The sequence below is a fragment of the Hetaerina americana genome, unplaced genomic scaffold, assembly GCF_022747635.1.
Source record: "Hetaerina americana unplaced genomic scaffold, ioHetAmer1.1.p SCAF_7, whole genome shotgun sequence".
NCBI classification, from domain to species: Eukaryota; Metazoa; Arthropoda; class Insecta; order Odonata; family Calopterygidae; genus Hetaerina; species Hetaerina americana.
The window spans coordinates 31472295-31493498 of NW_027287316.1; the positions used below are offsets into that span (position 1 = coordinate 31472295).

Consider the following 21204-nt stretch of genomic DNA (forward strand, 5'->3'; position numbering starts at 1 on the left):
CGTCCTTTTTAGTTGGCGTAAAGGTCCCCGCTTCAGGTCAGATATAGTCCTTTTTAACTGTGTGACGTAATTAGATCGGTAACGTCCAAATACACCGAATCGTCAAGGTACAATGACGCAAAATATCGAAATAATTTTCTGCTTGAATTTGAAACAGTAGCTGATGGACAAATGAAGAATATAATCTTGGCACAATCAGTTGACTCAGGGCAGAAAGAAATCGTTAATACGGCGGGCGTCAGGGAACACATTATCTCGTGAAAGGATTAATGAATCACAGTTGTCGCATTTGACGGGAAGGTGACGTGTCGTGAAAGTCCCTGCCAAAACAGTGGGGACAGAGAGTGTGCCTCTTGCGAATTGGTGGAATAGAGAGAACACTGCTCTGTTTAGCGCTGGGAATGAGGCTCCCGGATGTCAGCATGCTTGACCTCCCTCCCGAAGGTCAACAAAATAAATGTATTCAATGCGTTGGCCACCCGTGCACGGAAGGTATTCCACCAAAACTTCCCTGCTTTCTTGGAAGGAAAATCTGCACGTCCGACTAATAATACCTTGTCGTCGCTGCCTTCTTGGAGGGCATGACTCTTTCTTCCCTTCTTTGTTTAACAAAACGATGAATGGTGTACATATGTATAAGGAAGGAGTTATTTATTGTACGTTGATTCAATTTCCCTGCACTAGAATGGCGTGGAATCTTATCACTTACTAAGTAGTGCGGAAAAATTGCCAATTGACTGACCTCCATATAGTGGCCGTGGTTTTTTTTCCGAAGTTTTTGAATTGTATACCGGACGCATGACATCCGTTAGCCTCCACCCACTTGGTATGTACAGTGTGCATTGAATTTTACTGCACTCGTTAATCATAGGTTTCCCCAGCGTATCGATTGCGTAGAGGTTGGTTTGATATCGTGGATACTTCTGGGGAAGGATATAGCACATCATTTCTCTTGTCTCCTGGGGAAATGTGCTTCTACTGCACTTTTCTTTCATGACCCGACAAGGATGCTCTCGTGTTTTTATGCGATGCGCGACTTAATTTGGCGTAAGTCTTACCTAAGCCGATCATAATCTGATTCGCGAGACCTCAAGGGGTCATGTTGACGTGGAAGGGTAATGTACCCCTTGATGGGTCCTGGTTTCAGTCCCGGTTATTGCTCATTATTTATTTGATATATTCCTTTCTTTTTGTTGAAATTAGTTGAAATGTGTAGACCCTTCGTGGCGTTTGCCTTCTTCCCGTCAGAGGAGTTAAAGCTGTGGATTCCGCCTTTCCAGTTCTCGTAGGGCAGTTATTTCCAACCTCATCCTATTTAGTAGTCCTTTCCTCAATTTTTTTCTGCACCTCTATTTAGCTTTGTATAATTTTTCACATGTTTATGTGGTTGTTTTGTCAAGACAGCCTCAGACTCGTTTTATAATATTGTAACAAATTATTGTTTTCATTGAAAAGTTTTGTAAAACCAGACTGATAAGTCTCGACCCAAGTTGCAAATTGATAGCATTATCACCTGGCTCCACGGTTTTTATATTTGCTGTGGTTTTGTTAACGTTTTTCAATTAAATAATAATATTGTGTGATGAAAAAATACCGAAAAATTATTGGGCAAAAAGTTTAATGTGTAATTAAAAATTATTTATTATGTTATAATATTTATAGCACAAGAAAGAATGAAATACATTTGTGTTTCCACTGGGTAAAGGTTTTACTCTCAACTCCCTAATGGCGGAAATGAATTAAGCTGTCGGTCGTCTCCCCTGAAAACTACTTCTACTACTACGAAACTAGTTCCCTGTAAAAATTCTATCCAGTTGGAAACGCCAAGTTATTAGATTCTTCCTTTTGTAATACAAACGTCCTCGTCCGACAACCCAGAGGTCGTGGGTTCGATTCCCGTCGAGGTGGTTTCTCCTCCATCTAGGGCTTGGGTTTATGTAATTTTTAAATTGTTATGTCAAGGTTCAAAGTCCGATGTAAAGGTCGAAGGGCTGTTTTCGGACTAATGCAAAATAAATAGGATTCTTTGGAGTTACGGCATCAAATAGCTCTCCAAATAGTATTTACCTAAATGATTGTCACGTTTTCGATAAAATTATCGCAAAGGTATTAAATATTTCACACATTATTGCGTCACTCATATATTTCGCGGTATTCTTGAAGAGCCCCGTGGCAACCTGTATGAAGACCACTCATCATGGTATCGTCGACGACAGGTTTATTTCCAACTATCCTCTCCCTACATTACTACCAACATCACATTGTTGTTATTTCTGACACTGCTGGGGTCAGCCCATGTCCGGATTTGATGACTCACGTTGTCCTTATCCTTTAGGCATGTGAAATTCGCACCTGTGGGTTGGGAGAGGCCAGTTGATTTTCCTATGCCAACCAAGGTTACTCACAAAGCTCTAGGTTACCTGGAAGTCGCACTTCATTGATTAGCAATTTTTCAAATGCACCACCCGCCATTTAAATCCGATATTCTTCAATTCAGTAGCACTATATGCACTAGTCCATCTAATGGAGACCAAGTCCGTCCAGCACCAGCAATGAAAATTACATGCAATCTCAGTTGCTCACCCTGCTATTCTGCCTCTCAATCGCTCACCCTCTTCTACTATCGTCTCAAAAATCAAACTGCGAGTCCGAAGGTGGGTTTAAATAGGTGAGAGTTGAGCTCACCTCTTACTTATTTAAGCTCTGAGGAGTGTGAAATTCAACCATTCAGCGTAAAAAGGCCAGTTCCTTTCCTTGTGCCACCTGCGGTTTTCCGGAAAGTTGTAGTATTAGTGAGAAAATTGCGACGTTCTGATTTTTTCCAGCTAGGTGTATCCTGGGGAATTTCCCTGATTCAAACCCTTGTCCAACCCGTCAGTGTGGAAAAAGTCTACCTGCTTTTTCTATGCGTGGCGGTCTCGCGGTGGAAGCGATTTTTAGTTATTTAAAAACGCTCGGATGTTTACACATTGAATTATTTATTCCCTAATAAAGCTTTTGGCTGAATAAATTAACACTAGGTGGAGAGTAAGGAAGGGTTTAATTTATACCTAATGCAGCGTATGAGCCAGATTCATCCGTACCTTCACCTAGTAATGAAGTCGAATGCTAGATTGCGGAGTAATCATGGAAATAAAAATAACATAGTAAACTCCCCAGTGAATTTTGATTGAGACGATCTAGGTTTTGGACCTAGGTCGTCTCAATAAAAAAAAGTGTACAGATGTATATTTATACGTGTATATATTTTCCCATCTCTCCTGGGTATGTCTGTTATATGTGATCCTATCCCTTTTCCCTATACGTATCTATATCCATGTGAATGAATATTTGTTCGCCGGGCGGTTGGCGGGTTTTGTGTTTGAATGTGTGTATATACTTCCTCGGAAGAAACAAAGTACTGCCACAGTACTCTTCTGTTTCTTCCGAGGAATACGGAGCTAAATTCTTTCGAAATTATTAAGAGTACCTTCTTCCTCCCTTCATCCCGTCCAACATCCCTATCCTGTTCCTTCCCTTTCCTGGTTTGCCTAACATTCTCCCCTCTAATACAGTCTTCAACATCCCACTGTCGGTCAATACCCCCTCCATCCACTTTTCCTGCCTCCATAGGATTTCTCCCAACAAACCCCTCTCTTCGCCCACCCTACCAAGTACTTCCTCATTTGTTTTCTTCTCTGTCCATTTCACCTTCTCCATTCTTCTCCACACCCACATTTCAAAAGCCTCCAATCTACGTCTATCCTCCTGCTTCAATGACCACGTTTCCGCGCCGTACATAGCTACGCTCCATATCAAAGTTTTTACGAGTATTTTCTTAATATCCTTACTCAACGTCCCTGTCATCAACTCTATACATACATATATAGAAATATATATATATATATACATCTAATATATATATATATATATTTATATATCTATATCTAATATATATATATATATATATATCTTTTATATATATATATATATATATATTTATATATCTATATCTAATATATATATATATATATATATATTTATATATCTATATCTAATATATATATATATATATATATATATATATATATATATCTATCTAATATATATATATATATATTTATATATATATATATCTAATATATATATATATATTTATATATCTATATCTAATATATATATATCTTATATATATATATATATAATATATACGAGGGTCATCCGGAAAGTAGTACCCGTTCGTGCCGCATGAAGTGCTGACGACGCGAGTAGCCGCTGGACGAGGTCAGATAGCTTCAGTGGCTTGTCTGCCTTCTCTGAGCCAAGTTGCGTGACGCTAGCATTGCTTGTGTTGTTTCTGTGATTGTTTACAATGTTTAAAAAAATTGAGAACGCCGCCAGTTGTGAAGTGAGGGCAGTGATTAAATTCCTCAATGCAAGAAACGTTCGCCCATGTGATATTCATCGCCAATTAAAGGAGGTGTATGGAGACAATGTAATGGACGAGTCGTCTGTTCGGCGGTGGTGTCGCAACTTCAACATGGGGAGGGGGAACACACACGACGATGAGCGTTCGGAGAGACCGTCTGTCATTACAGACCAACTGGTGAGCTCAGTTGACGAATTCGTGAGGAACGATCGGCGCGTCACAATTGATGACATCTGTGAGCATTTTCCCAATGTTTCTCGAACAATTGTTCATGAAATTGTTAAACACCATCTGCATTATGCAAAAATTTGTGCAAGATGGGTCCCTCGCGTATCTCAATGAGCTGGCGGCGAAGGACTATGCAGCAGGAATACAGAAACTTGTCACACGTTATGACAAATGCCTTAATTTGCTTGGAGATTATGTTGAGAAGTAGTTTAAAGTATCCTCTTTCAAATAAAATTTTTTATGTTTGTTAATATTTACTTTTGTCCTTTTATTTCACGAACGGGTACTACTTTCCGGATGACCCTCGTATATATATTAGAAAATCAATGTCCACCGGGCCTCATGTAAGAATTCTTCCCTGATTGGCATGCTCCCAATCCATTAACAAAGCCTCCGAACATAACACTCCCTTTGATAAATGCTATAGTGTATCCATCTTAATATCCCTCCCACCCTCTGGTCTGGTATATATATATATATATATATATATATATATATACGCACAGGTATTAAAAAGAAATCAAATACGTTTATTTAATTTCCACCACTACCTGTGGTAGTAGGTGACATTAAAATGTCCCATCTTTTAACCGATTTTAATTAGTTCGTCCTGCACATTGGGTAGACGTGACTGCGCGTCATTTCCAATAAAATATTCTTATTCCACAAGTCGGAGTCAAACTACATGTCCTTGTTTTTTGTCATCGTCAGGTGGTGATGACAGTGCTCAGGTGAAACCAGGTTGCGAGATAACATTTTTTAGTGGAAATGGATACATTTATTTTTACCCAATATTCGCAATTCCCCCAAAGTGACGGTCAAGTCCGGTCGGTCGAACGTCATATCTATTTCGAATGGAAGTTGTTGAAAATACTATCGTATTGATTGTTTTTGCTTGTTTTCCCCGCACACCATGCCCGCTCCCAGTGGGAATATTTATTGTTATTGGCCCGGTGAATCTTTCACCATATTACTGTTTTCCAAGGATCATGACGGACACGAAGCCATTCATTGAAGAGGTACTTATCTTTAGAAGGTAAAAAGCTCCACTTTAAGCGGTGTATGTATTAAAAAATAGTTTCATGTTTGGATATGTGGCGTTTTGGCCCAGTGGGTAAAGGGTTTGGTTCCTGACCAGACGTTCCTGGGTTCTACTCCCCGGTGATGACTTGTGACAACCCCATCTGATGATCCAAACGGTGCGGCTATCTGGTCGCCAGAGTATCGTGGGAAAGAAATGATGGCACAGGGAAGGGAACCAGCTCCGTAAACCTGTTTGGATTCCACTCGCCAATCAACACCACCTTTACGGGTTGATTACTTTGGAAGGATATTTGGAGATAAATTAAGTGGTAGCACCATCTACGTCAGTATAAGGGCTTCAAAGTATAATGCCGCATACCATAAAAGAATTCACATTATTAGTCATACGATAAAAGAATTCAATAAGGAAACTTGTCTTCTTCAAATGAATAAGTATAGGGGAAGTGTACGAAAGGAAAAGTTAAGGAGAGGAGTTGGTGTTGTTTCGCGTTGGTTATTATTATTATTAAAAATACACATGTGCTGATAGACAGTGTCAGGTGGCACACAAGTCCCAAATAATCGCCAAAGATAATAGATAAAATCAGACTTCAAAACACAAATCTCTTTAACAAAACAAGTGAATCCCCATCCAATTTACAACCATTAGTCAGCAAGAAAAAAAGTTAAATTAAAAAAATTAAGCTATTACATACAATACAATACACCACACATCAATCAAATTATTACATATATACATTACATCTATACTTAAAAGTATCCACTCTGTTAGGAAAGGGCTCGAATATTTTTGCAGGTAAGGTGTTCCAATCAACAATTTTTCTATTTAGAAAAGAAATTTTTTTTTTATTTGCCTTAGGTTAGGCCTTAGGTTGATTATGTGTAGTGGATTTGGGATCCTGACCAGTCGGATGTAATATTGGAATGACGCAAGATTTAGAGAAAAACTGCCGGTTTTGTGAAGAAAATGTTATTGTTGAATAGAGGGCGTCAAGATAAGTTAACCATGAGTTTGGAGAAATTAGGGCACGATAATTACATGCGTAACTTAAATATATTAAATGTGACATCGTATAAGTATTAAGTTTAACCCTGGCGCACCGGGTCAAGCATTACGTTGGGAGACAGGATTATAAAGATATGGGAAACCGGCATCGGGATTGAACGATAAAGGGATTATTTTTTGCATCGCCCATTTCGCGACGACAATAGTGGTAAACATCGCGTACGACAATAGAAAGTATCCGAAAATAAAATGATGTGAATTCCTAATAATCACCAATTACCCTGATAGCTGGTGAACGAACACCTGGCACACGCTCTTTTGGTGACTTTGCGTTCTTATGGTGACTTATGTATTCTTGTGGTGACTTACAGGCTAAGATGTGGAAATTGAGAATCGACAGCACTCATTTATAAGAAGAAATTCTAGAATCAGTGTGTAGATATTTTTGTTTACTTACGAATGCGATATGAAAATAAGTGAAGTAGAAAAATTCCGTTTACTAAGATAACATGAAGAACTAAAATAATTTCCAGCCGGATCAGTTGGGTGGTTAAAGCGCTCATCCTCCTAGGCAAAGGTCTTAGGTTCCAATCCCGCCTCTTTCATGGGTGTTGTCTCGAATTCTGGTGGTTCGGCCCTCGGAACAGCTGATGACAAACCAGGGGTGGCTTGTTAGGATCCCAGAGGCCACAGGATACGTCTGGAGAAAAAATTAGCGCTAATCGAAAAAGCATCAGCACTTTCTACGGGTTTGTTTTAGAGGAGTTGTCATATTAAGCACAATCCGCGTACTGTGTCAGTGAACGTCAAATCTTCTATTCGTAAATTTACCTCTGGGAATTCTTTTTTAAGGAGGATGCATATTATCTGCGGATTGTCTCGACCATCTGCACATTGGAATTGCGTGTTGAAATACCATTCATATCTACTTGTAGACTATATTTCTTGAGTAATATCTGCCGATATGTATGCAAACTCATTTTCAGTTTCAAGGCGACACATGACTCACGCACTCCGTGTATTTGTGCGGAGTATATTGGCAATATGTTCGATTTTGGCGAGGGGCGGAACGCGGAGCATCATCAATCAAAACGCATCAGTTCTGAGTGACGTGTTGCTTCTAAGGCGCTTCGTGTTTCACCTTAACCGGATGACAAATTGACATTTAATTGCAAACGATTTGGATTTAAGAGTTTTGCCAGTTGGAAATCCATTGACGCAAATTGTTAAGGATTGTATTTCGAAGCGCACTTCGGTGAAACGTTGAAGTAGTGGTTTGGGCGGCGACTTCTTGGCGGTCGAAAAATGTGGTTCCAAATGCGAGTTACAATTCGTTATGTGAGGTAAGGGAACTTGCGTGGGTCTCGGTCGTATATCAATCTTTAACTGTAGCCCGGTGCCCTTCAACCCTCCCCTAAATCTAAAAAGGCCATCATCGATTGGCACGGTGGCTGATGGACTACCCTCTCTTTTCCTTTCCCATTGCAAGTTTTATTTTTATGCTCGAAATTTACAATCGAATGCCCTGCGAATAATATCCTAAATGGTTAGGCCCTCATTTGAAGTGATTACGGTCGCCCAGAAGGATTTCGCATACTTAAATAGCCGATTCACGCCGTATAAATGAATTGGCTGCGAATTCATTGGCGAACAGGCTGCGTGCGTGGGGCATAAGTTAAAAAGGCACATCGTTGGTTAAGGAATTGGTCCTTGAAGAAAGACGCGCTCAAAGCAGGGTGTTGGATGAAAAGTTAGCGAAATGACGCAGGAAATTCGAGTTTTTATGACAAGGTATTAATTATGTATTACGATCGGACATTATATTGGAAACAAAATATGAACAGGAAACGGAAGTTGTGGCTTAGAAGTAAAGTTCTCTCTCTTGAAATGCGTCTAAAAATCTAAAGCAGAGTTAAATATAGCTTACGTAGGTTTTCTAGCTACGAATTACCTCGCTAGTAGCTATTTTTTCATAGTTCTATTTCATTTTAGCCCAAATAAAGTAAAACCTTACCTATTTTAATTTTTTCATATATTATAATATGTTTAAGTTGAAACTGTAACTTATGTCCTTCACCTCTTTGTCATAATTACTCTCTAAAGAGTTTGAAAAATCATAAATTTACTGATAGTCCATGTGATAAAAATACGTTTTATCGTCTATTTAAGTTTGACTAATGATATTTTCGCGTACATTTATTCATTGATAGCTTTTATTAGCCTTGGTGCCTACGTTACGAATAAACTAATGCCGACGCCGGGTGACTCTCAACGCCTTAACGTAAACATTAACCATATATCATAACTCTATTAATTAACCATCTATCCGTAATAGTGCAAGTTGTTTTAGCTGTCGATCGCATCCAAACTAGTCAGTTGGCGTAGTTGAATTTCCAGGGAAAAATGGTTTTGTTAAATTTATAAAAATTTCCCCCGCACCAATGGCACCCCAGGAGACACCTGCTTTTGAAATCACAGTTCTTCATCGAAATATTTCCATTCCAGCCTATTTCATATATTTCTGGTAAAATTAATTTTGTTGGTTCACTCTTTATATGTATGCGAGATAAAAAAGGGTGCTGTGACGATGCGATTTGCAAGTATCTACACATTTAAAAATACATATAAGCATCCGAAATTTTCATTGAAGTAAAACATTTTTAAGATTAAAACATCTTAAATTTTAATATCTCAATGCACACCCTGTTTTATTTGGTGACGTTATCTTTAGATTCGTCATTGAAACAATGAATGAGGTAGCTCATCTGTTGGTCCCAGGTCGGCTATTGTGTGAGGCCCTAAGTTCGAGTATGGACATTAGCTGTTTTATGTTGAATGTGACCTCTCATTTCGCAGAACAAGGGGTCACTTGCAATGTTCCCGGCACGTGTTCGGGAGCCGTCGCCGCTAAATATTCGCGTCCGCTGGACGCGACGCCGAGTTCTTCTTCAATTATTCATCCGCGTCCCGAGTGCGATCTGTCATTCCCTCAAATGCCCTTTATGGCAAAAGGCCGTGAAATCATAAATGCCAATTTCCCTAGTCATTGCGGCGATGACGGGTGTTCACGGGCGCTGACGCATGTATGCTCGCGATACTCATCTGCTCCTCGGAACTTTCTCGCGCTATCGTGTCGGAATGAGAGCAATTCCTTATGCGTGTTTTGCGCGCCGTCTTTATAAGTCGTTCGTTTCCCGAGCATTGTAGTGGACATCTGCTCACGCGGGAGACATCACTCTGGTTCACGCCGTTGGCCCTCCACGCTCCGAACGCTCGCGCGCTTTTACGGCGATCGCCTCTTCGCAAAGGGCCCGTCATATGGTCCCGACCGGCCGGCCGGCGACTCAATCCACCCGCCTCGTTTTGCAACGGGTGGCCTATGGCCGACATCTGGATTCCGATGGGCGGACGTGAATCGTGCGAGCGATCCGCGGGTGCGCGCCCACTTCGGGATGAACGACGGGAGTCGTGTGTGGGTTATTTTCGGGCGCCATATGGTGGCGGATGGTCGGGAGCATTATTCTTAAAGGCTGTTGCATCCGAATAAGCGATTAAGGCCTAGACCGAAATGAATCCATCCCATCATCCCTGAATGTCTGCCCGAAGGGTGGTTTTCAATGGGGAATGATCGCAAATAGAAGAGAAATTCTGGTTGTTTTCGTCGGCACTTCGCGGTACTCAAATCTCTCGTTTTCGGGATTATTTTAAAATGTTGAATTAGCTATGATTTTGATGACCTTAGGGAGAGGTTTGATGCAACGGCCCTGAGGGTCTTCTTGGTTTGAACCTCAGGGGAGGGGAAACTTAACCGTTTGACCGAGTGACATCGCCACCTGATGATGAGGCCACTGGAAGAAACCGGAAAAAGGCTAGGGATTTATTAATTTTTTTTAAACAAAGTGGTGTAAATGGCCGAATATTTTTGATAAAGAAGTCGCGAATTTTATATTAGAATCGGAACGGATTGCGCGATTGGACTTAGAAGAACTGACTTCACAACTTGGAAACTCCATTTCTAAGTTGTGAGGTCAATTCTTGTATGCCGCAGGCCTCCGCAAGATGCACAAGGGTGATTTGTGTGTAAATGTGATAATCATTCACATTTATAAACTGTATTTCACTATTTAGAGTTTAGATACGTACTTGGGAAAATTATGGCATGTTCTTCGGGAAAATCAATCAAAAGTCGGGTATGGGAATCCATAAAGGGAGTGCACATCCTGATTGACACACCAAGGATGTCGAAATCTTGATTAAGAGATAATCGGGTATTGCGGAGAGCACTTCCCGCGAAGTAGTCAGTCATAAGTTCCAGTTGAGACTTAAAATCGTCGACCCCTTTGTACTAACAATTCGTAATAAAAAGGATTACTCCTCATCATCCCCTCATAGCCTGCCCACCCAAATAAATCACCACTTCCAAATATACGAATCGATCTCCATAGTAGGACGTCTCCATTAACTCCCATTGTTTACGGAATGCCACGGGTACTTATATCTCTTAAGTGTATACACCCGTGGTTTCCTATTTCACAAATCAGTGCTGGGGTTGTGCCAACTTATTGCAATAGGTTATATACAGTCTGCGAATTGCTCTATTAGGCTCGGTTGTCACATGGATCAATTTGACATTGGAGTCGTATCGTTAAAAAAACCATGGTAATTATATTTAAAATGCACCAAAGACACATCAAGCTATATACTATGTGAACTTTAGTATTCAATGGAAAATATACTCTTTAATCGAATGTATTAACTTCGAGGTTCTGGTCGAGATTAGACGACTTTGGTGTTTTCCTTCTGACGCAAGATTTGCAAAATCATATATCTTTGGGAAATAATGCCAAAAAAATGTTTGGATCTTCTATTCCTAAGGCTTTGAAAAATAAATAAAAATAGGATTAAATATGGTGAAAGTGTCTGATATTAAGAGGATCCGCTTCCAACTCCCATCTTGGCCAGCCTGAAGATTTAAATTGTATTTTTGATGTGAAATAGGGAAGAGGGTGTGAGATACACAAAAATGCGCAGAAGAAATGGCGGCCGGATCTGCATATGATTTTGAAATATTGGCAAGAGTGTACTGGTTAAAGTAGTGTTTTAATTGGCCCAAGGGTTAAGAACTGCAGCATTTCCAAATTGCGCCCTATACGAAACCCTTAAACCTATTTTAATCTCCTTGGACGACATTTTCAACTTCATCCCCCATCATCCGTTCAACGTGTCTAATATTTCCTTCTCCTGTCTCGCTTAACAAAAACAATATACCACAGTCTTCAGTGTTCCAATGCCATTCAATATGCCCTGCGTTCAATTTCATCCAACACCCTTTCGTCTCCCCACCCCTCAGAATTTCTTCGTTAGTTTTACATTCCATCCATTATATATTTTCTATTAATGTCCCCACTCACGTCTCGAACTCCTAGAATCAACGCTCTCAACTCTTTCCTCAATTGCGAAGTTTCGGAGTCGTACAAAACTAAAAACATCGAAGTTACCACTGTTCTTTTATGTATGCCTTTACTCCTAATATTTCTAATAAACTCTCTCCTCTTTGTAATATTTTATTTGTCTGATTCATTTATTTTGTTTAATGTGCTTACTCTTTCGTCCATTCTCACCTAATACACTTTATTTTTTATAGCTGATGTCATACGATTCTGTCCCAGCAACCATTGAAATGAATTAGGGCAGAAAATAGCACGCGAGGTTTCATTTAAGAATATTGTTACTCTCTTATGAAACAGTATTCCTCGTCTCTGCCAGGACTCGGTCGAGAACTACACTTTGAATAGATGAATATTGAAGAGTGCGGTATAAGTTCTTTTCGACGAGTTTGAAATTTTTTGAAAGTACGCATTAACGCAATCTAAAGGATGTTTTTTTTCACGTATGGCAATCGAGATCATACCCGTTCGGAAAAAAATTAATTATACCTTGGGGGAAAAAAATATCAAGGAACGTTTATGGATCGATCGGCCATCCAACTTATGCGTAAAATGCCCGCGATCCGTATATTTCGAAAATCATTTGAATCTCGTTGTTGTAAATTCACCCTTTAGGTCGGTCCTTCTGCGTTTCACAGTTCGACCGACCGTGAAATCGGGCGGAAAGTGGCCAGCGGCCAAAGGAAACTTCAAGGGAGAGAGAGTGTGGGTCAGTCAACTCCGGAGAACGCCTTGGGAGAGTTGAGGCGGCAGATGTGGACAGGTTCACCTCCTTTAAGGAACACTATTCCGTCCCAGTACCACCTCGAGAATATAACATTTCTTCATTCAATTCCTCTGGCAAACAAGAGGCATGGAGGAAACGTGATGGGAAAACCTGATCAAAATAATTTTCACGTATGTTATCTGCGGGATCTTTTGGACTTCGCATGAGATAAAGAGAATCATGGTCATAGTTTTCGTTTAGTGATAAGTGCTCGCTATGAAAAAAGAGGAAACCGATTCCCTTTGAATATATTTACGAGACGTTGACAAAAATAGGAATTTGCGTGAAATTCACCGCGTGAAGATTTAAGCGTGTCACTGTAAGGGAAGTCGTTTTTCTGTGTTCCGCAAAAGTCAAATTCGAAGAACATTTTTGACTCCCCCCCCTCAGTGTGAAAAATAGCCATCTTCGAAGTCGCACTATGTTGTTATGGCGCAGATTTCCAACGGAAGTCAAATTCCTTAGGATAATAATATTTGGGGGTATTCGTACGAAATTGTGGTTTCTTTAATCTCGTGTGGCAAGCGCATGATTCTAGTGCTGGAGTAAGAAATTTCAAAACGCCATTAAGCTCCAACCTGAGTATATTCCAAAATGATTTCACGATCCATTGGTTGAAAATTACTCGCCTTTCAGCGGCATGGTAAAAATTATATTTTGGGAGTGACTGTTTTTCTTAAAAAAAAAGTGAAAATTCGATGTTTGCATTTCCGAACATACGAGTACTGGTAAATTGGTATGGTAAAAAAGGCATGGTAAAAATTATATTTTGGGAGTGACTGTTTTTCTTAAAAAAAAAGTGAAAATTCGATGTTTGTATTTCCGAACATACGAGTACTTATCCGGTTTTTTTTAGTTTCCTCCGATGGTCTCGGGGGTTACGTATTCAAATCCACATATCCATATGAGGCCTTGTCGCTCATTAGTTGATTTATATGGCGGGAAAATAGATGCCTGCCTTCACGATTTTGTGTCTGTTGTCATATGCCAAGTCGTTGACGGTAATAGAAAATTTAAATATGCCGATTCATGTTTGAGAAGAGCCAAGAAACGGAGGTGTGATACCCATATGAATGTAAATTTGCTCCTTAAAATTATGTATGAGCCCTCATATCAGTCTTCAGAGTCTCATTGGGAAGTTTTTTTTGTCTAATTTATTTTTTTAAACATGCTCCGTTAGAGAGGTCCTCGGTACTCTGTGTAAGATAAATCTAACGTAAATTCTTCGAGGAAATGAGGTGATGTTTAGTGTCGATTTGGATGTCACCCATTCCACTCTAAGATGAATGAGATTTGTATCATATTCTATTTCCACAGAACCGTCATTTACAGATAGACAGGAAAATCCTCAACTAGCGAACTTAAATTTGATAATTTGTGTATTTTGAAAGCATTAAGGGTACGCATTATTTGTCAAATATCCCCACTCTTACATGAGTTTGTCGTGGGAAAAAAATATCGGAAATTGAAGTGAGGGTAAAAGTGTAGTTGAAGAATCCTTTTTAGAGATATTTCCTTAGATGGTCCTGTGAGCTGTGAATCTAGGAATCTATGATTCAGAAATGGGTAGGTGGACTGTGTTTTTCAAAGATGTACCATGTATATATTTAAAAAAAATACATCCTTGATGTCACTTGCCTATCGTTCTGGGAGCCCTCTCTCAATGGCCATTTGTGTTCTTTACGCACTCATCTGCTGGGTGAGGGCGTGCTCTTCTGCTGAAGTGTTGTCACATGGGTAAAAAAATCCGGTTTTGGAAATTTCTGGATTTCTGGTTCCCATCTGTAACGTGTAGCGGAAATGCTGTCATCGACTCTGCAGAGTGGGCATGTGCGTAGTAAAGTGAACGTCAAAACAGTATGAAAATCTCGATGTAATGACAGACAGTATTTCTCATTACACATTGAATATATGTATCCAAATCGCATGATAGTTATGCATTAGGCTTCAATTATTCAGAGTTGGCTGGTGTATGAGTCAACTGTGAAGGCCTACTTGTAAATGTGTGAGAGTTAATTGTCGCCCACATGTGGTTTCGATATCATCAATCGATACATATCGTAATTAACATCCAATGAAGCTCGATGATTTCGACTCTCAGTTTGGACTATGGAATAGTCCGGTGATCTGCGCTCTTTTATTCTATTGTTCATTTTGACAATTAAAAACAATATTCATTAATTTAATTATTGTTAGTTTATATGGTTATGAAAGTCTCTTTGGGTTTCTTTCTCTCATTTTTAACTACGATAATGCTGTATTTTGAAAGTGTAGACACGTTTGGTGTTCCATGCTGAGTTGATTCGATAGTTATTGATCAGTTGCGTGTCAACCTTTGTGTATATCTGGGACTTATGGGCTATTCGATTTGACAATGTCTTATGGTACGCCAATTCACACCTTCATCTCACTCGATTATTCGTGTTACTTATATACCCCTCTATAGTTTCCCTCCCATTTCTATATTCCCTTGAGCTTTTTGACTTATTTTTTTCCCATAGTTCTTATTTAAAGTGAAAAATCACTCGACCCAAATCTGAATCCCAGCGTCGTATTTACTTATTGTTGCGACATTGTGTGAAAACCACATACCTCCATCGATATATCGCACTATCGCAAATCCCTAATACGATGCCTTTCCCATCGATAGTTCGCATCTGTATGATGTCGAAATCAGGATAAATGATTGTACTTGTAGGTACATGTTACGGGCCGCATGAGAGGAGTCATTTTTTCGGTGCAAAATATTCGTTCGCATACATTGTCTCCACTGTTTGTTGTGCCTTCGGTGAGGTATCCTGGTGAGGTCTGAAACGCGGGCAGACGGTTACCGTTCGGGAAGTTCTTCAAGCGTGAGACGAAGAAACAGGAAAAGAAAAGTAGCCCAGACGGAATTCCATTCGATGAATTTTGCAGCAAAAACACGTCTCGGACCCATTCACGTTAATTAGCTAGCGATCCAGCGGAACCGCCGGAGACCATAATGCCTTGTTGTTTACTGCACGAACCGGGCTTTTCCTGCGTGGTTTGAGAAATCTCATCGTAAACACGACCGAGGCTCGCCGATAGTGGAAATTTCTTTAGGGAAGCTGACCGTGGGCAATTCACGATCGGTAACCTCCGGGTCATCACTTCGTTCCTCATCGTTGGTTGGATGGGGTCCACAACCCCCAACCCGCCTGATATAATCGTCGTGTTATAATGTCATTTGCTACGCCTCCTGCCGAGAATAATTTGTCAATTGCTCGTCTTGGCCCCAGGGAGATATAGTCCGTATACAAAGGAAATTTCTCACTTTCGAATGACTGCTTCGGAATGCGATCATTTTCCCTTGTTCATGCCTTAACCTTTTTACGATTTTGGCTATCAGTGTAATCCATCACACTGGTGAAGGTTATCGGTGCAAATGCTAATTAGAACTGACCCTGGTAGGCATTTTTACCAGGGTTTAGTTACAAATCTTACCGGCCTGGGCCAGGGGGTTGAACTTGAGTCATCGGTATCACAACACTGTACGTAATCCCTGTGGCAAATCCCATTCCTCTTTTGAGACCCGATATGTTTGGTTATATTTGCAAGAAGTATTAGCATTTGTAGGGCGGTCTAACCAACTGGGAAATTTGCACCTCTACAATTCGATGCGTAATTAGAGCTTTTACTCGTAAGAACGGAAGGTCTGCGTTACCTCATTCCCGAGACAAGGTGCTAACTTGCCTCTAGTCTCTCGGAGTGGCTGGTGTACACTTCTTTTCAATTACTTCGGTCGTAATGTATCGTCGAAGTGCACTAATATCTTGAATTATTTATGTTTGCTTCTGACGATTTAAAGGCCATCGAATTAATATATTACATTTAGGTTTTTGGTAGTAGCGGCTGGTTTTTGATTTTATTAAACGAGGAGTTCTGAGGCTTTATATAAGGTTGGGTACTAACTGCCAGTATTCAGTCATTTGGAGATATAAAGTATATTTTCCGTCGAATATTCTTTCGGTTGCGATGGATTTGTAGTGGTCCGGTCATTTTAAACAATATATCTTGCGGCAATTAGAATTTATCGTAAAAAAACTAAGGTAATGAGGTTCACTGGAAATAGGTAGGGTAGCATATAGGTTGAAGTAGGTGGATGTAAACTAGAAGAGGTGAACTCTTCTTTGTAGCCGGGTAGAAGTTCAACTGTTTCAGGGGGCAGAGTGGTGTGGACATTAAAAGAAGAATTGCGTTAGGCAAAGAAACATTAGAAACAGGCAGCCTTTGATGTCGGGAACCTGAAGTAAACATGTGAGGAAAAGACTACTAAACATTAAACGTTTAAGTGGAGCGTTGTTGGTTCAGAAATTTCGCTGAGGCAGGAGGATAGGCGTAGATTGGAGCCCTTTGAGATGCGGTGTGAAGAAGAATGGAGGAAATGATATAGACAGGAAGAAAAACTAATGATGTTATGGGCATGGTAGGGGGAGGAAGAAGGTTCTTCGGGGAAATTCGGAAAAGGCAGGACAACTGGATGGAGATGCTGAAAGGCAATGGGATACTGGAGTGGGAGACATTTTGGATGAAATGAAGGGATATAGTAAGTATGGAGAGCTAGACAGTGAGTTTTTGTAATGTATATATAGTGTGGAGTTTAAGGACATTTTCCTGAAGTATGTGATGTAAGGATATTTTGTGTTACGTTTTTTAGGGATTAGGAGTACTGTAGTGTGTGTTGCCCTAGGATTCCTCTAAACCTAAGCTGATCGATTACTACTGATGAAATACTGTGAAAAGTAGAGAAGATGAGCGTTAGAATATGGATACTAGATGTAGATTGTACACTTGCATGTATGATTATTACATGTGTAAAATATTTTGTGATGATTAAATTAGTAAACGTAAACTTACTCATTTTATATCAATATTTATGGTAATTTTATCTTGATTTCAGGTCCCAAGGAACTGCCAACAGGAGAGTCTCCTGCCATCGTCGGAACTTTGTCAGAAAAAGGTAAAAACAACTGGGTAATATAGACATGAGTTAGTCATTATCTTGGACTAATTATTTAGACTGTTACCTGTGACCAAGTAACTTAAATGTAATTTTGCAACTGATCCGATTTTGCGTTGACGGGTAATGGACGAAGTCATAACATTTATCAAATCTGTAAAACTGTCATACTTGTCCATTAATAATAAATCAGTTATTTATTTATTAATTTTGAGAGTTGATATCTACGTTACCGAGCAAGCTATAGAAATCAAATAATGTTTGCACAATGCACTGAGCCTGGATCAATTGTGGAAATCGGGTACCGTTATTCATTAATGCATAGGAAGACGATTATGATAAGTATTGTAATGATGAGTAAGGATGAGTATATTTTTCGTTGTTCATTCTTCTTAATACTTATTACGGGGCGGCGATCGACAGCTGATTTATTTTCCACCTTAAGGAATAGGCGGGAAATATGGCAAAGGAAGGTTTTTCAGGAAATCGGGGAATGGTGGAGAGAAACATGGTGTCGAAGGCATCGGCCTACTCTTGACGAAAGTCGCCAAAGGGTCACACAGTGTAACGTCCAATCCGATGGACGGTGTACTTCAATTGAAGTGCTCTCCACATGGCACCCCAAGTAGGGATCGGGGTACTTTTGAAAAATCCTGCCACCGCCGGGATTCGAACCCTGACATTCGAGGTGGGAAGCCACTGCATTAGCCTCCGCACCAACCCCATCAGCACTCAGCATTCGCTCCTGAAAATGAAAGGTTATCCCCAATCGATTTCAATTGCTATGAATACCGCTCCGCTTCTGTTACCGCCCATTGTATTCGAAAAATATTTTTACTGCATGGATATCTATCTAGATTTGGAATATTTGAGGCAAAAGAAAGGGTATTTATCGAACGAGTGTTTTCCATAATATAAGTGATAAGGTTTCTCGTATCTAGCTCTGAAAACTATTATTCTTTTATTGAAATTAAATTATTTTAATCTGTATTTAAAAACTTTCCTGGTTAACATGGCAATTTTCTCCAATATGGAAAAACGCGAACTGTTAAAAAATTGAGGTATGGGATTAAAACTCCGCGATGCGTGATTGTATATCTTCGATATCAAAATTACTAAAATGAAAAGAAATAAAGTTTCACTGATGTCAAATGGCTGATAAGTATGCACAGAAATTCGACAACTGTTGTGAGAAAAGTTAAAAGTGTTGTGAGCCGGCCCCGGTGGCGGCGGGGTAATGTCCTCGTCTGGCATTCCAAGGGTCGCGGGTTCGATTCCCGCCTGGGTGAGTTTTTCTCCACCTAGGGCTTGGGTGTTTGTAAATGTGACCATTGTTATCGTTGTTAATAGTTCGATGTAAAGGCCAAAATGTGCTGTTTTCGGACTTATACTGAATAAATAAATAAAATAAATAAAAGGACCAAAACTCCGGTGGTGCAATAATATTGCGACCGCGTGACCAGGAAAGCATAGTGGCCCAACCAGATTGACATGATAATTTTTGATTAAAATAGCATGACCTGACATAAACTCGTTATTATCTCATCGTGGAAAAATGTTGGAATAGAGCGACATTTCGCATTGGAAAAACAGTTGAATTTTAATGGACTTTTTTTCATTTTGTTGATGAGTGATGTTCACGTGAATTGCGACGGTTGAAAACGTTGTTTTTGCAGATTGCGATTTCAAGTTTTCTTTTTCTCGCACCCTTCTCTTCTCTCCTGGTCTTTTTGTGCTTCTTAATTTGTATTTTCCTCTGCAGTCTCTGTGTTTATCTTCTTTTTGCGATCGTTTTACGGTTTACGAAGTTTTCCCCACACACATTTCTATCCATTTTTGCATTCATCAAGATTTATGAATGTATGCATTCATAAATGTATGATTTATGTTCATTAAGTTAATATTTTTCCTTATAAGGGTTTCGAATCAGCCGTATCTTTCATATTAGATCCCTACTGCGTGCATTTAGCGTTCATTACCTTGCAACTCTCACATTTCCATCCCTCCTTATTTTCTTTTTGTTCGAAATAACATTGTCTTACGCTGGACTCGGAGAAATTATTTAAAAAATAAATGATAATAGTTATCCCCACCAGTGCATTATAGGTGCGTTTTTGTGAGATGACTCGCTGTAGAAAATAACGCAATAAGCATATAATTTATAGGTGAAAGTAGTGGGTATATAGTCGTTTTACAGCCTGAACATATTCGCATTGGAGCCAATTCAAGTCAACGGTGGACGCCACAGCAGAAATCAATGTTGTACACTTGTTTGTGTATAAATAGATCTGGATTGTGAGTTTTCATATTCTCTCCTTAACAACCAACCATCCAATTAAGCTTTAAAGGCCTTTTTGTATTCGCGAAATGGGTAGCTATTTTTCTTGCGTGCTGGGTGCCTGAAGGGTGAAGTCTTGAAATCGTTCGGGCAAAAGAGAAAAACGACAGATGCTTGTCACTCGTCAGATACGATAAGCATTCATTTTAGGACGTATATTTAATGTCCGTGTTGATATTTCCAAACCCATTGAGTCAGATAATGAAGTGTCAAGTGGACGTGATCCTATCTTGTTCCCCCAGGCCTCGTCCGAATGAAAAATACTGGTGTTCGCTTTCTAGAATTCCGATCGGAGCGTAAATTCTATTCGTCTCCTTATAGGCTCTTGTAGTATTGTGGTCAACAAAGAGCTAATTTGGACTTATTTTCAAACGAGTCCTTTGCATGCCATCCACACCAGTCTCCGTCCCGCGATTCACACATGGGTTGACCGTCCCCTCGGGATTGGTGGTATTAGTATACGCGACGAGTTTCCACGTTCTCTCCTTGCGGGGAGACATCTCTCCGTTGGAAACTGAAGTCGGGACGGCACGCTACACGAGTCATGGGTGGATTCCCTCAACAACTTTGACGGAGTTTACGTAATTTTTTTCGCCAAGTTCGGATTCGTGCGTCAACGATACATTGGCTCTGAAAAATCCCCCCTCTACCCAGCCCCCCTCCCCCTCCCCCGGCTCGGCGTCCGGGAAAACGAATCAAAGCAAGGGGGAAACCCGGGTCGGATCAACATCAACATCGGCGGTAATGGGAGAATGCTGTCGCTGCGTGCCGATCGAGGACCTGCCCCGCGATGCTTTCCCGGTCGTCGGCGGTGCCGTAAGCCGCCGTTTGCCCCCGAGACGGGCGGATGAGAGAGGGAGGAATGAAAAAAAACAGCGGATGAAAATCATTGCCGGGGCGTAGGAGGATGGGGTGGGTAGCCGGGGGAGCGGCGTTGAGTTCATTGCGCCAAATTTAGAAATCCGTCCGTTTCGTTTATTATTTCC

The 21204-nt window shown here is 40.2% G+C and overlaps 1 protein-coding gene across 1 annotated transcript in view; it reads left to right on the forward strand.

Annotated features, from left to right (window-relative positions):
• Ack-like (activated Cdc42 kinase-like) overlaps positions 1-21204 on the forward strand; it is a 216375-nt gene that overhangs the window by 73594 nt on the left and 121577 nt on the right. Inside the window, exon 2 of the mRNA XM_071594800.1 lies at positions 17821-17880. The gene's annotated coding sequence lies outside the window, so the exon portion shown is untranslated. The remainder of the gene's footprint in view (positions 1-17820; positions 17881-21204) is intronic.